General features: G+C 42.9%; 1 non-coding gene across 1 annotated transcript; it reads right to left on the minus strand.

The window, feature by feature from the left end:
* Window positions 1–358: 358 nt before the first annotated feature.
* On the minus strand, window positions 359–550 carry LOC145352037 (U2 spliceosomal RNA). Its single transcript, XR_013888495.1, has one exon. It is a non-coding gene; the product is annotated as a U2 spliceosomal RNA (small nuclear RNA).
* Between the last annotated feature and the right edge of the window lie 17,943 nt (window positions 551–18,493).

The following is an 18,493-nucleotide window of genomic DNA, read 5'->3' on the forward strand; positions in this document are numbered from 1 at the left end:
AATCCAAGCTGACAAGACGGGCTCACCACTTCCTGTCTTGGGCTTGATCTACATGATCCAAGCTGATTGGAGCAGGCATTGCACTTTCTCCAAGGCTTGATCTCATTTGCATCTTAGCCAAAAGGCTTAGATGGCACTTTAAAAAATTGCTTTAAATGAAACCTCAGTATAACCTCATGACTTCAACCAGGTGCAGGATGCCAAAACTACATTTGATTTTAGCTAAAGGCCGATGGGAGCACATTTTTCTTTATTCCAATTCAATCCAATCAATCCAATTCAGAGTCTCAACAAGTTGAGACATTCCTGATCCAAGCTGACAAGACAGGGCTCTCACCTCCTGTCTTGGGCTTGATCTACATGATCCAAGCTGATTGGAGTAGGTATAGTTCCTCCTCCAAGGCTTGATCTCATTTGCATCTTAGCTAAAAGGCCGAGATGCCACTTTAAAAAATTGCTTCAAATGAAGCTAAGATGTAACCTAATGACCTCAACCAAGTACAGCATGTCGATACTACACTTGATCTTAGCCAAAAGGCCGAGAAGCCGATGGAAGCGCATACTGCAGACACTCCAGTGAAGTACAGACGAACCATTGAAATCAGAGAAGCCATCGAGATGAGTTGAGGTCCCATCTACCTTCTCAAGTGAGCATAACTTGACCCCATGACTCTGCTTTAACAATAGCAGGATTCGCGAAAATCTATCCCTCAATATGCATGTCACGACAATTTAACATTTATCTCAATGTATTTATGTGAGCTTGCTGGATGCAAATTAACTTCTGTATTACCCCTGGTTACAACAGCACTTTAAAAGTACTCCAGAGACAGTTGAGTGCTGTTTAAGCATTGTGAAGTTGTGTGAAGCATTATATAAATGTAAGTCCTTTCTGATGGTTAACCATACAACAAATAGCTGCTTGTTCTCTCTTCCTCAGAGATGAAAATGGCTTCTACTTCAGCGGTTGGTAATTTGAAAGAAGAATTAAATTGTTCAATTTGCTGGAATATTTACACGGAACCAGTTTCCTTGTCCTGTGGGCATAATTTCTGTCGTAGTTGCATTGAAAAGAACTGGGACAAGAAAGACACAGGGCCTGGCTACTCGTGCCCAGAGTGCCGAGCTGAATATGCTCAAAAGCCCGTGCTGCACAAAAATTTGAAATTGAGTAACATAATAGAACGTTTTGAAGCCACACAGATGAATGAGGAACCACCTAAGATCTTCTGTGATTTCTGTTTGGATAATCCCCTCCCTGCAGTCAAAACATGCATGAACTGTGAAGCATCTTTATGTGAGCATCACTTAAGAAAGCACTCTGAGAAAACAGCTCAGAAAAATCACCTACTGATTGAGCCTGCAAGTTCGCTGGAAGACAGAAAATGTTCAGATCATGAGAAGCTCATTGAATATTACTGCTTAGATGACCACTCCTGTATTTGTGTAACATGTTATGTTGCTGGTCCACACAAGAACCACGACATACGCATTTTAAAAGATATACATAATGAGACAAAGGTAAGAGAGCATTGTACTGAATATTTAGGCTTTGAAAAAACTTCACTCATTCGAGAGATAATTAAAAATGCCAACTTTTGATATATTGTAACTGGCATCACTATAAAAATTACCTCAACAGGCCAGCCTTTCAGAAAAACTGGAGAAGCTGCAGAGTTGCAGAGCAAATTTAGAGGAAGCTACGAAAGAGCTGCAAGGAACAGAAATGAACTTAAAGGTATTTGTGTTTATTCCGAAAATATCCATCTGATTTTTGATATAATTCACATGAAACTGTCACTTAAATGCTTATGTAGAGTTGTCTTGTTGATTTGCTTAAAAACTCGAATGTTTGGGATCTTCGAGATAATGCACATATTCCTCTTTGATAAACTCCAAAGGAACCATGTTTAATGTGAATCCCACGAAGAACAAAAACACAGGCAGCTAAAATGGTTATTTTTAGTTATTTAATTAAATCATGCAGGCACCGTGTGCAACTTTGGTCTCCTTATCTGAGGAAGAATATTCTTGCGATAGAGGGAATTCTGTGTAGGATTACTAGTCTGATTCATGGAATGGTGGGATTGATTTATGAGGAGAAGTTGAGTTGATTAAGGTGTTAGTCACTGGAATATAAAGGAATCTTATAGAAGCCTCCCCTGCTGTTCTGAGACTAGAGTCATTGGATCATTACCAGAAGGTAAATGAGATCTCATTGAAATAGGACTAGACAGGGTAAATGCAGGAAGAATATTTGCAATGGCAGGGTAGTTCAGACCCAGCAATCACAGTGTAAGAAGGATATGTGTTAGACCATTTAGGATTGATAAGGTGGAATTTATTCACCCAGACAGCCTGTGCAATTCTCTACCACAAAGAGCAGTGAGGCCAAAAACATTGTATGTTTTCAAAAAGGAGTTAGCTTTAGCTTTTGGGGCTAAAGGCATCAAAGGATATGGGTGGAAAGCAGAATTAGGTTACTGAGTTGGATGATCAGCCTTGATCATAATGAATGGTGTGGGGCAGGTCTAAAGGCCCAAAAGTCCTATTCCTGCTCCTATTTTCTGTGTTTCTATGAAAAAGTGCAAGGATAATGGGTAGCTACTCTAATTAGTGGAATACAAATTGGGTGTCCACCAAAATGCATGTTGGGGCTTCAACCATGAGCAACTTTGATGTTGGAGAAGAGAGCCACAAGTTTCCTGATGCACAAAGATGTTGATGGTGATGGGGGTGGTGGTGGGGGTGACTTTTGACATTTGCTATGGGTGAAAATGGCAAAAATTCCGTGAGACCTTGAGAATGAGAATCGTCACAGCGAGATCTCATTCTCTGATTTTCCCTGCCCCTTGCCAGTGATTTAATGATGTTCCCTCCCTCTCAGGAAGTTTAGAACCTTTTGCCAAGAAAAGGCAGTTGGTGCTAGGTCAATTGTTAACATTAAAGCTGAAATTAAAAAAATGTCTTTTAACTAAAAGTATTAAGAAATATGAGACAAGAGAGACCATGTGGAGTTAGGTCGCAGATGAGCCATGATCTTATTGAATGCTGAGACGGACTAAATAACCTACTCAGTTTCCTATATTCCTACATGCTCACAGTAGAAAATATGCATGGATTAGCATTAGTCTATCTAAAGCATCATTTCATCTAAGTTTCTGCACAAAAAGATTTCTTATAACCGTATTTATAGCATGGTGACAAGAAAATGATAATTCTTCTTTAGTGGCTTGATAGCTGCTAAATCTCGGGTTTGAGGGAAGACAGACATTACCATCCATTAATTGATATTACTGCGAAAGGCAGAATCAATGATTTAAATCCTTACTCTTTAATGAGAATTATTTTTCTTTCATTACAGAAAGATAGTGCTGTTTTGAGAAAACAAATTTCAGACTTGTTCCAGGAAATTAGAATGCTGCTGACCAAACAAGAAAAGCAAATCTTAGACACAGTTATAACAGAAAAAAATATAAATCTTTCGAAAGTCTTAAAGAAAATCCAAGAATTGGAAATTAAAAGAGAAGTGATTACTCATCTTATTCAGGAGGTACAAGACCTGAAAAATCAAAAAGATCCATTATTCTTTATTAAGGTAATAGTAGATTCAACTTTATTCACTTTTTTATATCACTGCTTTCATGAAATGGAGTTAGTATGCTCTTTTCGGTAGTTTTTCAGTGCTGGTACTTACTTGCCAATGTTCTTTCAAACAGAATTTGACACCAGCTGGTTACCTAAGAATGCAAAGTCATGGTCATAGCATCACACAGCACAGAAAAGACCCTTCAGCCCATCGAGTCTACACTGACAATAACCACTCTGATCCCATTTTCCAGCACTTGCCCCATATCCTTGAATGTTCTGCTGTTTCAAGTGCTCATCCAAATACTTTTTAAAGTTTGTAAGGTTTCTGGCCTCCACTACTTTCCCAGACAGTGCATCCCAGATTCCCATCACCTTCTGAGTGAAAATGTTTTTTCTCAAATCCCGTCTCAATCTCCTACCCCTTACTCTAAAACTATGTCCCCTCATGATTGACCCCTGGAAACAGTGACAACTTAATAAAGCGCATATATAGCAAAGCTGAGAAACTCTTTGTATCCGCCGCCACCTCAGTTTTTATTTCCTACTACAACCCTCAGTCAGGCTTTTTAAAGCCCATTTTTTGTCTCACCTAATTGCTGCTGTTTAATTTAACTCTTCCTTCTTATTTACCCTTTTCAATTGTGACAGCATACTGCTAATGATTTGGTTTCAATTTAAAACATTCATAACAGTGTATGATATTCTCCATGCATTCTGATGATACTGAAGTGGATGAATTCAGATTTATAAAAGCTTGGTTTACAAATGATACAGACACAAACTCATTAATATGTTCAGGGCTCTCAATTAGATCATGTTTATAAATATAAAGTAGGTAAGTCACTGCTCTCTGTTAAAACAGCAATCTGTGAAATCTGAGATTGTCACCACCCACACACATATTGGGCTGCAGGGGGCTGGGAATGGAGCAGGAGGTTGGTTGTGAGCAAGACAGGTTTTGTTGTGCAGTGTATCCCATGCTTCACTGATTTATTGACCTCAGTTGCACTGCTAGAGAGAGGCATGGAGTTGAGAACTTCCTATGACTCTAGAAAGGAAAAGGCTATGTAAAATCACCACTAGGACTCTCTCATCTGTTGATTTACTGTAAACTTTCAATAGAGGTTTAGACTGCTTTCTGGTGTGGTGATGGTCATATTGTAAAAAAGTAGTTACCATTGAATGAATATCATGGACCAACTTTTTTTATTCATCCATGGGATGTGTGTGTGTCACTGCTATGGCCAGCAGTTGGTGTCTTTTCCTAATTGCCCTTGAGAGGGTGATGGCGAGTCACCTTCTTGATCTGCTGCAGTCTACCTGGAGTAGGTACAACTATAGTGCTGGTAGGAAGAGAGTTCCAAGGTTTTGACCCAGCAACAGGGAATGAATGGTGATGTAGTTCCAAGTCAGAATGGTGTGTGTGGCTTAAAGGGGGACTTGCAGGTCATGTGCATTTGTTGCCCTTGTTCTTCAAGATGGAAGGTGCTGTTGAAGAAGGCTTGATGAGTTGCTGCAGGACATCTTGTGAATGGTGTACACTGATGCCACTATTTATCAGTGGTGGGGGAAGAGAGGGAATGTTTCAGGTGATGGATAGAGTACTGGTCAAGAAAGCTCCTTTGCGCTTGAGGCTGTTGTGTTTGAGCCTCTCGGTTATGAAAAAAGCACGAGTTCTGCTTCTTCATAAACTACCTTTATTTCTTTGATCCAACTCCACATACAATTCTCTCCCAACACCCAATGACAGTTGTAGCCCCTTTATAGACCAGTGACTTCTGTTGAATAATTGACATCAAATTAGGACTTAATTGGAAGGTCTATTAACCCATCCCTAATATGTTGAATCTGTTGAGGGTTACTACAGTTGAACTCTATCTAGACAAGTGGAGAATATTTATACACACTCTTGACTTGTGCCTTGTAGTTGGTGGACAGACTTTGAAGGGGACAAGAGGTGAATGATTTGTCCCAGAATTCCAAGCCTCTCACCTGATCTTGTAGCTATAGTATTTATATAGTTGTCCATTTAAGTTTCTGGTTAAGGATAAACACAGGATATTGATAGTGGTGGATTCAGCAATGGTAAAGCTATTGAATGTCAAGGAGAGATGGTTAGATTCCCTCTTGCTGGAGATAATCATTGCCTGGTACTTATGTAACACAAATGTTTCTTGCCACTTAATCCAAGTCTGAACATTGTCTAAGTCTTGCTGCATATGATCTGGGCAGCTTCAATGTCTGAGGACTATGAATGGTACTGAACATTGTGCAATGATCAGTGAGTGACTTTCTGATTGTATGATGGAAGGAAGATGATTGATGAATCAATTGAAGATGGTTAGACACAGGAAGCAACCCAGAGAAACTCCTTTGGTGATGTCTGAGGCTCAGACAATTAACCTCCAACAATCAAAACTATTCTCCTTTGTGAGGTTTGACTCCAACCAATGGAGAGTAGCCTTCTTGGACAAATTTGGATTTCTGAAAGAGATCAGAGAGGAAATTTCCAGATTTATCAATTAGCTTTGAGTTTTTGCTTTGGTCTTCTGTTTGCTTCTCCCAGGAGACAACATGTCAAGGGAGGATAGGCAGTCTCATGATTTGATTCATAACATCTCACAACTATATGAGACAGGCTACATTGGCCAGCTGGTCTTTTCCAGTCTGATATTTTTGTATATTTGATAGTCTTCCTTACTTATGGGCAGGGAATTGCACTGAAGAAGAGTTTGCTTTCCTCAGCTTCTGGGAAATAGAAGGATATTAGCAATTTTTTAAGTAAAAGAAAGAGGTTGTATTGATTCCTTCTGAGGATATATTGTCCATGGGGAAAATAAAAGACACTAGTGCACACAGTGTAGCTCTAACATTAGAAAATTTTAGTTTGGGTAATCCTATTGCAATAACAGTGATTGATATTTTTGCTGTTATGCTTCTGTTATCCTCCGAGGTACAAATTTCATGAGGATCCTTCCATTAGCTTTTAGCTAAGCGATCCATCAAATTTCTTCAAAGGCTATGACTATGTATTCTTCAGTTCCTCGTCCTGACTTTGGATGTGCACAGACTGATCCCAGTCTGTTTTACAGCTTCCGTATAGTTCTTTCCAGGCTAACTGTTCAGGCTAATTTCTTTCTTCCACTAGCTGCAAGCCTGAGTAAACGTAACTGGCTGCTTCAGTCAGCAAACGCACACACCAATTAAAGAAAAGAACATTCTACCCAAGCCTCCCTTCCACATCACTCCCTCCCTCCACCACCCCCCTGCGCACCCCCCCCCACCCATTTGTTTCTCAACCAGATGCCCCCATTTATCTGCAGTTAATTCCTAAAACTAAATTATATTATAAAACATGTGAACCATTGATTGGACTTTTGCAATACTGTTGCTCTGAGATCATTTTTTTTTTCCGTCTCAGTAGGCCTGTTGCAGTAACAACAGTAATTGACATATTTACATGTGTATCATAACATACATATTCATGTTTTATAATAGTGTGAAGATGAATTTTCAAAACAATATTAACGTACATCCAATAGAAAATTTTAATTATGAAGTCCTCAACTTCTTAAATTTCACTGTTGTATGTTAATGAGAAAGATGTCATCTATAATTTGCCCTTCAACTGCATTTAAATTATTTTGATGTCTTTTGCAGGATTTCAAATCTACTTATGAAAGGTAGGATTTTAGCTAATGTTAGAAAGCACAAAAAGGGCTAAGGTGTGATAAATTGTACTTATGGGGCAAGTGGAGAAGGATTAATCCTAGAACCCTCGGGAAAATACCCTGGATCAGGCTCCACTAGTACAAAAATTACACGTGGTGAAGGCCTTGAAAGCAAGTTTGTCAGACTATCTCAAAAGCAAAATCCTGCAGATGCTGCAAATCTGAAATAAAAATAGAAAGTGCTGGAAGTACTCGACAGAACAGGTTAGCCAGTATCTATGGAGAGAGAAACAGCGTTAACATGTCAGTCAGGTTGAAGACCCTCTACCAGAAATTGGAAATGTTAAAAATGTGATAAGTTTGTATAGAGAATGTTAGAAAAAAAGAACAAAAGGGAAAGATGGTGATCTGGAGGTGGTGGAAGAACCTCTGCTGGCATTTTGTTTCCTTTTAATTATTTGCATATTTTGGTTTCATTCTTATTTATTTACCTTTGTTTTCAGATGGCACCTGTTTATTATATTGCCTTTCCCACTTCCTCTGGTTACATCTTTTGTTTTTTTTATTTGTTTGATTACCACCCTCTTTGGCACTGCACCAACTCTAGTGTCATTTAATGTCTTCTATCTTCAGTCCTATTAGGACCTTCCCTTTTGCTTTTTGTCTGCACCCCCCCCCCACCCCTTTCACCCATTTTAAAACCTTACTAACTTTTCTCGGTTGTGATGAAAGGTTGGCCAGAATTTTCAGGCCCCGCCTTTGCAGGTTCCTCTGCGGCAGATGGGACCAGCAAACAAAACATCCTTTGACTCTGGCGGGCCTGACAGACCCTGCTGGTGGGTGGGACCGGAAAATCCCACCCGTCACCAAACTGAAATGGTGGGCGAGGTTCTCTGGCCTCCCAGCTGTGCGTTTCCAACCGACGGGAGGTGACGCTTTTTTTGCTATTGGTGGGATTCTCTGGTCCAGTCGCTATCAATGAGAATTCCTACCAACGTCACCCCACACCAAAGGGGGTGCGCTGTCAACAGGACTGGGGAATCCTGTTGGTGCGAACGGCTGGAGAATTCCAGTCATTATCTATGTCTCTCTATCCACAAATGCTGCCTGACTTACTATTTCCAGAATCTTCTGTTTCTGCTTGTCAGATTATCTGTTGGATTCAATAATGAATTTGAATTTCATTAATACATAACCAAGCAAACCTGACAGAATAGGTTTGAGTCTTGGTGCCAAATGCTAAATGCTTTGTTTTGTAGCCAATCTACAAGTTCTTCAGTGAAACAATCTTTGACTAAGTGAGATTTATAATGTTGATTTTCTGGCTGGTATATTTAATCATTCCCACATCCTTTATTCCTGTGGATAAAGAGGAGGGATGGAACAATTGTGCATCATTTCTGTCACAATAACATTATGTATAATCAATACAATGAAGCACTCCTATACAATCTATATTTGTGACTGAATATAAAAAGAATGTCACTTTCTTATAGGAATTTATATAAAAATTAAATTGCATGTTCTTCTAAAAACCACACTTAAATTTGCTTGTCTATACTGTGCACAACAAACAGAATGTGCTTTTGAGACTGAGGAACAAATAATGCCAATTGGAAATATTTGATTTTAAACAATTTCAGGATCTCTAACAACAATACTGAGGTAGAGAAACTGAAGGTGTCCTGGAAGAAACTGGATGAGACCACAATTTCAACCATCAAACAGGAGACCAAGCGAATCTTTGAGATGTTAAACACTATCATTTTTGACCACCCTGGTAAGTAGTTGGCTCTGATTAGTTGAGTTTGACTGGGTGATCCACATTTTAGAAAAATTGATACGTATGTAAGTGCAAAGTAAAAGTATATTTTAATACATGTAATTTATAGTCTCTTGTATAGGTAGTACCAATTTGAATAGAACAGACATATGAGGGAGGTTAATTTAGAAAATGATCACAAAGGAATTTGTATACAGAAGTTAAAAAAGATAAAATAAAGAGAACTCACATAAAAAAATGTTGAACAAAGGAACCTAAAAAACTGCCATGTAGACACATTAATTGAAATTCAGTAAACAATAATAAACCCAAATGTAAAACAGAAAAGATGCAAATGGTGAAAATCAGTCTAAAATAACAGATGGAATTCTCCCAAGTGTCATTTTGGGAAGGAAACACAGTGCGATTCCGGCCTGCCTGTTCAGCAGGATCCCATTCGCGATCGTCCTACACAGTCAAATAAATGACTAAGTGAAATATGCCAAGCTAGAGGCCCCACACATCTGATTTGCCCAATTGGGGCTCAGCTAAGCACAGCCAACAAGAGGGGAGTTGCATTTAAATGATGCCCCAGCACATGAGGATAGCTGCAAGGAGACCTGCTTCGTGTTTCTTGGTCGGCGACCTACCCAGGCTTTTGGACGCAGCACAGGAGAGGCGGGGCACCCTTTACTCATGATTTGAAGGGAAACCCCAAGTAAGATTGCTAACACTGCCTAGAGGTGATGGCAGTTATAGCTTGTACCACCAGCGCAAAGAAGCTGGGGGCCCAATGCCACAAGAAGATGAATGACCTTCTACGTGCTACAAGGGTGAGTGACCACCTGTCTCCCCCTCTTATCAGTCTCCTCTGGTGCCTACAGAATGTGTCCTTGATCCACCCATTACCACCCTGCAGCTTCCTGATACCTGACCTCCCAGCATCTTCCTCAGAACCAGCACTTTTCATCAAAACCCCTTTCTGTCACAGCCCACATATGCCATGTGCTATAGACTCTTGAACTGCCAGGCATTCAACCCATAATGTCCTCTCTGTATCTCCACAGGAGAAGACAGCCCATACTTAAGGGGAAGGGAGAAGATGGATTGGGGCATACCTGAGTTCAGACTCCACACCCCCTGTGAAGAAAGTTCTATGGGGATCACAGGGGAAGGCCAGGAGCTAGCTATGACTAACCGTGAAGTTGGCCTGCACCAGAGAAATGAGGATCCACTTCCCCTTTAATCCAGGTGACCTGTCTCAAATGAGCTGTTGAATGCCGGACTCTTGTCCTTCCCATTTACTGAAAACATCCCTTGTCTTGTAGAATCACTGCAAGATGAGGCCAGGCCATCTAGAGGTATCGTCCACCCTTGGCAACACTGCAGAGCAGATCTCCAAGGAAAACTGAAGAGGCACCACAATTTTCATCCGCACCATCCACCATCGCAGAGACGTACACCTCGGTGGGCAGTCTTAGGCAAGCTTCTGGGTCACCATGTGATCAGTACCACACAACTGCTGATACGCTTTAGATGGAGACAACAACATCCCAGGGATCAGGCAGGCAGAGAACTGCTAAATCCAGGACATCGCTGTGCCTTAGCTAGATTCTGTGTCCCTGGACACGTTCCTTCCTGAACTGCTGGCGATGCAAAGGCAGAGCTGGGAAATCCGTGCTGGATTGTCAATGAAATTCCCACAACTGGAGGCCAATTGGAGGTGCCCCAAAGCCTTCAGTTGCAGGAGATGCTGCCAGCATTGTGTGGCGCCCAGGCCAACACTGCAAGGGTGGTAACAGCAGTGAAATGCCTCAGTCAGGATGTCTAAGCCTTGAGTGGAGGAGTTTAAGGCATGGAGCAGTGTTTGAGGACCATGGCTGAGGGCCTCCAGAGCATGGCCAACTCATATAGAATCATGGTCCAGACATCGAGGGCCTTTGCTGAGGGCTTCAAAAACCTGGTTTAGACCTGACAGCGCCAGACGATACAGAGGCTTCTGGAGCTCACTCCAACTGCCCCTCCATCCTATGGAGTAGCCTAGCTCCCAGGAGAGAAGGAAGCACTGGAGACAATCCCAGGGCCTTCCATCAAGGCAACATGTGGTCTCCAGCTCCTCTGAATCCCCCCTTCTTGACACCAGTGCATGTCAGGACAGTGACGGAACACCTGAAAGCTGGCTGGGTCCTTCTGGGCCTAGGACCTGCAGAGGACATCCGCCAAGGGCATTTCAAGCTATAAGGCACACGAAAGGCAAAGGCCTCTTCCACTTCTGGTGCACATCCTGGGGAGACACGTTGGTATAGTGGTAAGCCATGCAAAATTAGGAAGATTTTGGAATACAGAGTGGGCATGGGTGAAGTCAGACACTGTTAATAAGGGACTTGATAATTTAATGATTCACCATTTTAAAGAAGTTTTCTCCTCAAAACCACAACATCCCTGACCCCAGAATGCAGATCCTCCTTCAGGCCCTACAACCAATCCCAACGGTGACCCTCAGTGACATACACCCTGGAGTGAGTGCTTCATCACTCACCGTACCCTTAACCTTCTCCCTTTTCCCCCTTAGTGATAAAGGATGTACTGTTAACCCTGACTCATGAATTTGGGAGTCAGTGTGCAATCAGCACAGACAGACAGGAGTCAGACATAAGCAGAATCTGAGGAGCATCAGAGCTTCCCTCACAGCACGTCATCATCACGTTCCTGCCTTGACAAGTGACTCACTGTCACTGGCAACCCAGGTCCAGTCATGGGTGAGTGGTGGTGGGGGTTGGTGGGTGGGGGGAGAGGAGGAGGCTCTATTGGTGGGGTGCAGTTGAAGGATACAGGGGTAATGGAGCTGCCAGATGCCAAGCCTCCTAATCTGAGAATCTGGCGGCGATCAGGACCTCCCTGGTCCTCCTGGCCCATCGCACCCTAGCTGCCTGCCTTCCTTCCTCTGGGTCCTCCTTGGGCTTACCCTCCCAGTCTGCCTCCTCATCGGAGGAAGTGACACGGTCTTCCTCTTCCTCCTCCAGCATGTCACCTTGCTGCTATGTTAGTTTATGGAGGGCATAGCAAACTACAACAACCCAGAGGTTGGGGCTTCCAGAGGAGCACTGCTAGTGCAGTCCAAACAGTAGAAGTGCATCTCATTAACCTTATGTACCATCTGATTACTGTCCGTATGGCATTATAACAAGATTGCGCTAGGTCTCAGGCCTACACAGTGGCATCATCAGTCATGACTTCTGCTGCTAGGTCTTGTTCCCCCATAAGCCATCCTGGCAGCCTGAGGTAGTCTTCGATGACACTGGAGATCTGTGAGTGCCCCAGGATCTAGCTGTCATATACACTTCCTGGGAAATGTGCACAGACACACATGGTAATAAGTTTGTGGTCACAAACTGTTGGACATTCAGAGGTTGGAAGCCCTTTTGGTTGATGAAGGACACTCCCCAATGCCACAGTGCTCTCAAGGCATCGGGTGTGCTTTTGAAGGGCTCCTGGACCTGAGGCATCTGGATGATAGTGGCAAATCCTGCCACCCAAGCGTCTTGGTGGGCCTTGTCAAGGCCACAGTAGACATAGTTGTAAACCTGATCATACAGAGCTTCCATGACCTCTTGGAAGCACTTATGTGCTGGGGATTGAGAAATGCCATTCAAGTTACCACTAGTCCCCTGAACTGATCCAGCAGCAAAAGAGTTCAGGGCTGCCATGAATTAAACAGCCACTAGGAGCAGGTGTCCTACCCCATGAGGTGACAGGTCCCACACTGACGCAGATGTGCCATGCTGTCACCTTGGTTAACTGAAGACTTTGGCAGCACATGGTGTCCAGCAGGTCAGTGAGGGACATATAGGTCCTGTCAACCCAAGAACTCCTTCTGCGGTCTCTTTGACCCCTGCTCCTCAGCCTGAGGGACTGCCAGATCTTAATCCTGACCTGTGGTCTCCTTCTGCAGAGGCTGCATCCTGGATTGGGCTTGTCAGAGTTGGCATTACCTCCACCTCCAGAGCAGTAATCCGGATTATCACCAGCTCTACAGGCTCATAATGTCACTAATCTGGGATGAATGAGAGAAGGAGAGAGAGAGAGAGACAATTGGTCAGTAAGGTCATCCATCCCATAACCCTCAATTTCTCCAAGCACCCTTAGTCCTCATGATCCTGGAAGCTGACAACTCTACACCATCTCTCGCAGCCAGCTGTACATCAATTAGCTGCTGCCCATAGAACATCATCACTTCAACAATCACAGTCACTGTCTCTGCCCCTTCACAGTGCTGACAGGCTCCTCCTCCTGGTTGTTCCCTCCCTTTACATCAGCAAGAATAGGGACTATCATGTGTTTGGGCACATGGTCACCTATTCCTCTGCCTCTGAGTGTACATGTGCTTTCTTACATTCTTGCGAGTCATATTCATCCAACCAATTGGCCATCATCATTTATCCGTCATCAATCTCAGCTGCCCTCATGCTCCAAGTCAGGGTTAGGGGTTCAATTCTTAAGTGTCAAGGAGTGAATGCTGGATTGGCGGATGGTGACTAGTGGAGTGCCCCAGGGGTCGGTGCTGGGGCCTCAGCTATTTACCATTTATATAGATGACCTGGAGGAGGGAACCGAGTGTAGGGTGTCGAAATTTGCTGATGACACCAAGATTGGAGGAAAGGCAAATTGTGCGGAGGGTGTGGAGAGTCTACAGAAGGATCTAGATAGGCTGGGCGAATGGGCCAGGAAATGGCAAATGGAATTTAATGTTGGCAAGTGCGAGGTGGTCCACTTTGGTAGGAATAATGGTAGGAAGGACTATTACTTACGGGGCGAAAAACTGCAGCAGGCGACGGTGCAGAGGGACCTCGGGGTCCTTGTGCATGAGTCGCAAAAACCCAGCTTGCAGGTGCAGCAGGTGGTCAGGAAGGCGAATGGGATGCTGGCCTTCATAGCGAGGGGGATTGAATATAAAAGTAGGGAGGTCTTGCTGCGGCTGTATAGGGCATTGGTGAGGCCGCAGCTGGAGTACTGTGTGCAGTTTTGGGCGCTGCACTTACGCAAGGATATTTTGGCCTTGGAGGGAGTGCAGAGGAGGTTTACTAGGCTGATGCCGGAGTTGAGGGGGTTGAGCTATGAGGAGAGGCTGAATAAACTAGGCTTGTACTCGTTAGAGTTTAGAAGAATGAGGGGAGATCTCATTGAGACGTATAAGATGATGAATGGGATGGGTAGGATAGAGGTGGAGAGACTCTTCCCGCTCAGAAAGGATAATAGGACTAGGGGGCACAGCCTCAAGATAGAGGGGGGGCAGTTTAGAATGGAGTTGAGGAGGAACTTCTTCACTCAAAGGGTGGTGAATCTCTGGAATTCTCTGCCCGTTGAAGTGGTGGAGGCTGCCTCGCTAAATATTTTTAAGACGCGGGTTGATGGGTTTTTGATAAGAGAGGGGATTAAGGGTTATGGGGAGAGGGCGGGAATGTGGAACTGAGCCACGACAGATCAGCCATGATCTTATTGAATGGCGGGGCAGGCTCGAAGGGCTAGATGGCCTACTCCTGCTCCTATTTCTTATGTTCTTAACTGCAAAGGAATAAAAGTAGTCAGACTGCAACAGTGAAGCCACAGAGCCTTATGTAAAATGATTCTCTATGAGACAAGCTGCAGAATGTCGTGTGGGAGGATTTTAGGTCAGACAGGTCCATACTTGTGCTTGCATTGTTAAGGTGTGTTAAACCATAAAGAAGGCAATTCTCAAGGCTGCACAGACCCATTGCTACTCCCATTATTGTGGAGAACTACGGTTTGGCCCCCTCCAGCCCAGCACGAGTCACACCCCTGGCTCTCACAAAGGACTGTCGGGATCTGGCCAGTGGCTGCTTTGCCCTGGAAGTAAGTGTGGGGCAGCACTCATCTCTTTCCATCTTCTCACAGTCTTTAGGGCCAGGTCCCTGTTTCTGGGAACAATAGTCATTGGTGTCCACAAGACATCTCGCTGATGGGCTGGAAGATTCCATTCGGCTGGAGCATCTGATTTTAACCTTGGGAATGAGATACAGTATATTCAGGTGAATTCAAATCAGGTTCTTGCCCTTTCTGGGTGAGATTCTGATCATAATAGCTAGAAGGGCCTGGGCAAATTGCAATCTGAGCTTACGCCGGTACAAATTCCATTTTGGGCCTCTCTCGCCAGAATTTGCATCCAAATAGGATTTGTGTCCAGTTATTAGTCCTGGCCAGTCGATTTTATAGATCTACCCATCACCTTACGGCACCACCATGAGATAGATCTCCCAAAAGAATTCACCAGCATACAGCAAGCATCAACTTCCTGCAGCCCAGAACTTGAAGATAACTGCAGTTCAGCAGAAAGGGTTAAAATCTCACAGTCCCATTTTCACATTCCATTGTATGTGTCTTGTTCTTAGCCAGTCGATTTTAGAGATTCCCCCATCACAAATTGGGTGAGAAAATCCACCCCAATGTGTTTTTGTATATTTAAATCATCAAGAAACAGGTATATTATGAATGTCCATTTAGAGACTGAGAAAAGGGTAAATGTTTATTGATAGAGCGACTGATAGGCATGTTAGAGTAGTGAGGAATGAAACTTCTATAGCTGGTAAAACACTTCAGTCATCGGAAAAATAATATGGAGGGAAATAACAAACAATTTATTGGTGTTAAAATAGTCGATTTGAGGCTTTAGAAGATGACAAATGGAAGGGCATAGCTATCATTCATATGGAAGATGAAATAAAATAGGGAACATCAAGTCAGAAAGAAATTCTAGCTGACAGGCTATCCAAATTGTCTTATAAGGCAAATAATTATTGTGTGGGAGTTAGACGTAGATATGTGAAATGCGGTGTATTTGTTGAATAAGACAAATTACATGTTTTAAGGAGGCTTAAATAGTACTTAAAGAAGGTGGAAAAGACATATGATAAAGATTCTGTATTTACGTGTAATGTGACCCCTGAGATAGGCAGTAAGCATTTAACAGTCTTAAAGTGAAAAGATAACTGCAGAACAATGATGTTGGCATTGATATCAAACTTAAACAGAGGAAAAAGCATTATATGAAGCAAAGTACCTTGTAATAAAAAGCACATTACCAGAGGAAACATAATTGTGATTCAAAGCATGAAAATCAATTACCTAATCATAAGCTTCTTTAACATTAAAAGGGAAAGGAAGGACAAGGGTAGTACTTACTTTCCAAAATAATTGGTTTTACTCAAAGTAATTTCTAAGGGCAGAATTTTATGCTCCAAACCTTCAGGCCGGTTCTGAAGTGGAAGGAAGCATAAAATTACGCAGCAAGTAATCTCAGTTGAGTGAAGGAGCAGCGCTCCGAAAGCTCATACTACCAAGTAAACCTGTTGGACCTTAACCTGGTGTTATGAGACTTCTTACTGTGCCTACTCCTGTCCAATGCTGGACTGCACAGACAGGATTCCCTCTGAGATCCCACAATTTCATGGTGGGCTGCGTAATGCCTGTGAGCAGAAAAACCTACCCTTTCCCCTTTTGAAGTCCTCAAGTGGCCACTTTATGGCCACATAAGGCACTTTTCCCACTCCAGCCTCGATTTGTAGACTGGTGACAGCAGGAGAGAGCGGGCTGGGAAACCAAGAAATGAATCAATCTACAACTCGAGCAGGATGGTGGTAGGGTGTCGGGGTGGTGCCACAATCTGAAGGCCCCCTCTGATTTGGAGCATCTTTCCCTCCAGGACCCGGGGGCTCTGACCCTCACTAACCCCCTGGCCTGTCCCTAACTGCTTTCACGGGTTGGACTTCCTTCCCAGAGCGGATGCAAGTCACACCCACTGCCGATCAGAGCTCAATTATATAGCGATATAGCAGTTAAATTCAGAGAGCTGGTGGGAATGTGTTACACATCATCCCTCAGAATGGCAAGTGCCGAGCACTCAACATCCTAAAAATTCTACCCCAGGAAATTGTGTTGATTTAGTTATGTTAATTGTGTCATAAATTGACAATTGAGTGGAGAAATTTAAGTAGTGCCGGAATCTGTGGCAAAATAGGTGAACTGCCTGGAAACGCCAGCTAAAAACTTGCTTAAAAATGGATTTGGGCCGATTATGTTTGCTGATGGCTCTATATAACCACATAACTAGCAAGCTATTGATGCCAGTCAGACATCCTTGAACCACTCACAGTTGGAATCTTCAGAAATTCATCCAGCTGCAGTGCTGAATAAGCCCATAGATAAATTTTTGACTTAGGGTGGAGAGGGGTGAAGTTGAATAGGATGTAAGCAAGCCTGGGCTGGTAACAACCCACATTGTTTTTCTGTGGCCAAGTGCCATATTCCTGCTTCTTTCAGCTACGTGAAAATAAAAAAAAACAAACTTAACATACCATTTTTCTCAGGTATAGCCTCAGGGTGCTTCTTTCAAACGTGGCCATTTAGGTACCACAGATCTGCAAAAGCTGAGTGGGGCATGTGCAGCACAGACTTTCCCCAAATGATGAGGAATTTTGATTAGGGACTAAAATGGACTAAGATCCTGATTTGCATATTCAATGCGCCTAACAACTGTTTTTGTTACTCTGGCCACAGGAAGGTGTTACATTCTTCTTTCCTTTGACGTAACTTTACTAACCATACATTAATCTGGGCTCTTTATTTAAAGTTAAGTCAATGTACAGATAAATATTCATAGGGAGGCCGTAAGCCACATGCGTGACTTTGACCACTGCTGCTTGGAGACTGTTACTAGATATGGGACTAATACACTACATCCTTTCGGATGTAATGATTGATATCAGTTTAAGGTATGCTTCCTTAATGGTGATGACACATCAGAAACAACATTCCCAAACTTCTAACCAAATGTTTACCTTTAAAGAATCAAACTATTTGCATGACAGCAAAACAAAATAACATTGGGCGGGATTTTATGACCTCACCCACGAGCTAGGAAAATACTGCCAGAAGCCAAAGGAGATTTCCGTTCTGTGAGGCGGTAAAGTTCCGGCCAATGTACTTTAACACGTAGCAAAAAATTACTGAATTACTGAAAGATATCGGTGGTTTGCCTATCAGTCTTAGTCATGATAATCTTTGTTGGAGGTTGATATATATTTGCTGGTTATGGATGCTTTGTTTGTGTTGCTTTTCAGAGTGTGTTCTAATTGCGTTAAGACTGCTCATTGTTTCTGGTTGCAGTACTGTTCTGATTTGGATCATTTTTGCCACAATGGGTGAGATTTTATGGCCTCGCTTGACCTGAGATCTGAAAATCCAACCCGAGGTCAATGTTCCGATTCCATGGTGGATGGGGCATAGAACTGTTTGTTGTTTGTGCTTGATATGATCCTGGTTCTATGCTGCTGCTTGATTTCTGGTGCCATCAATTGGGTTAGGTATTTGAACTTTCTGTCGATGTTCAGGTTGGGTAATTCATTCCTACATGCTGGCCATGGGCATCTTCCTCTTCACTGTTTATCGAGCAATG

Source organism: Carcharhinus amblyrhynchos, chromosome 13, assembly GCF_965287045.1.
Source record: "Carcharhinus amblyrhynchos chromosome 13, sCarAmb.v2.hapA, whole genome shotgun sequence".
Classification (NCBI taxonomy): domain Eukaryota; kingdom Metazoa; phylum Chordata; class Chondrichthyes; order Carcharhiniformes; family Carcharhinidae; genus Carcharhinus; species Carcharhinus amblyrhynchos.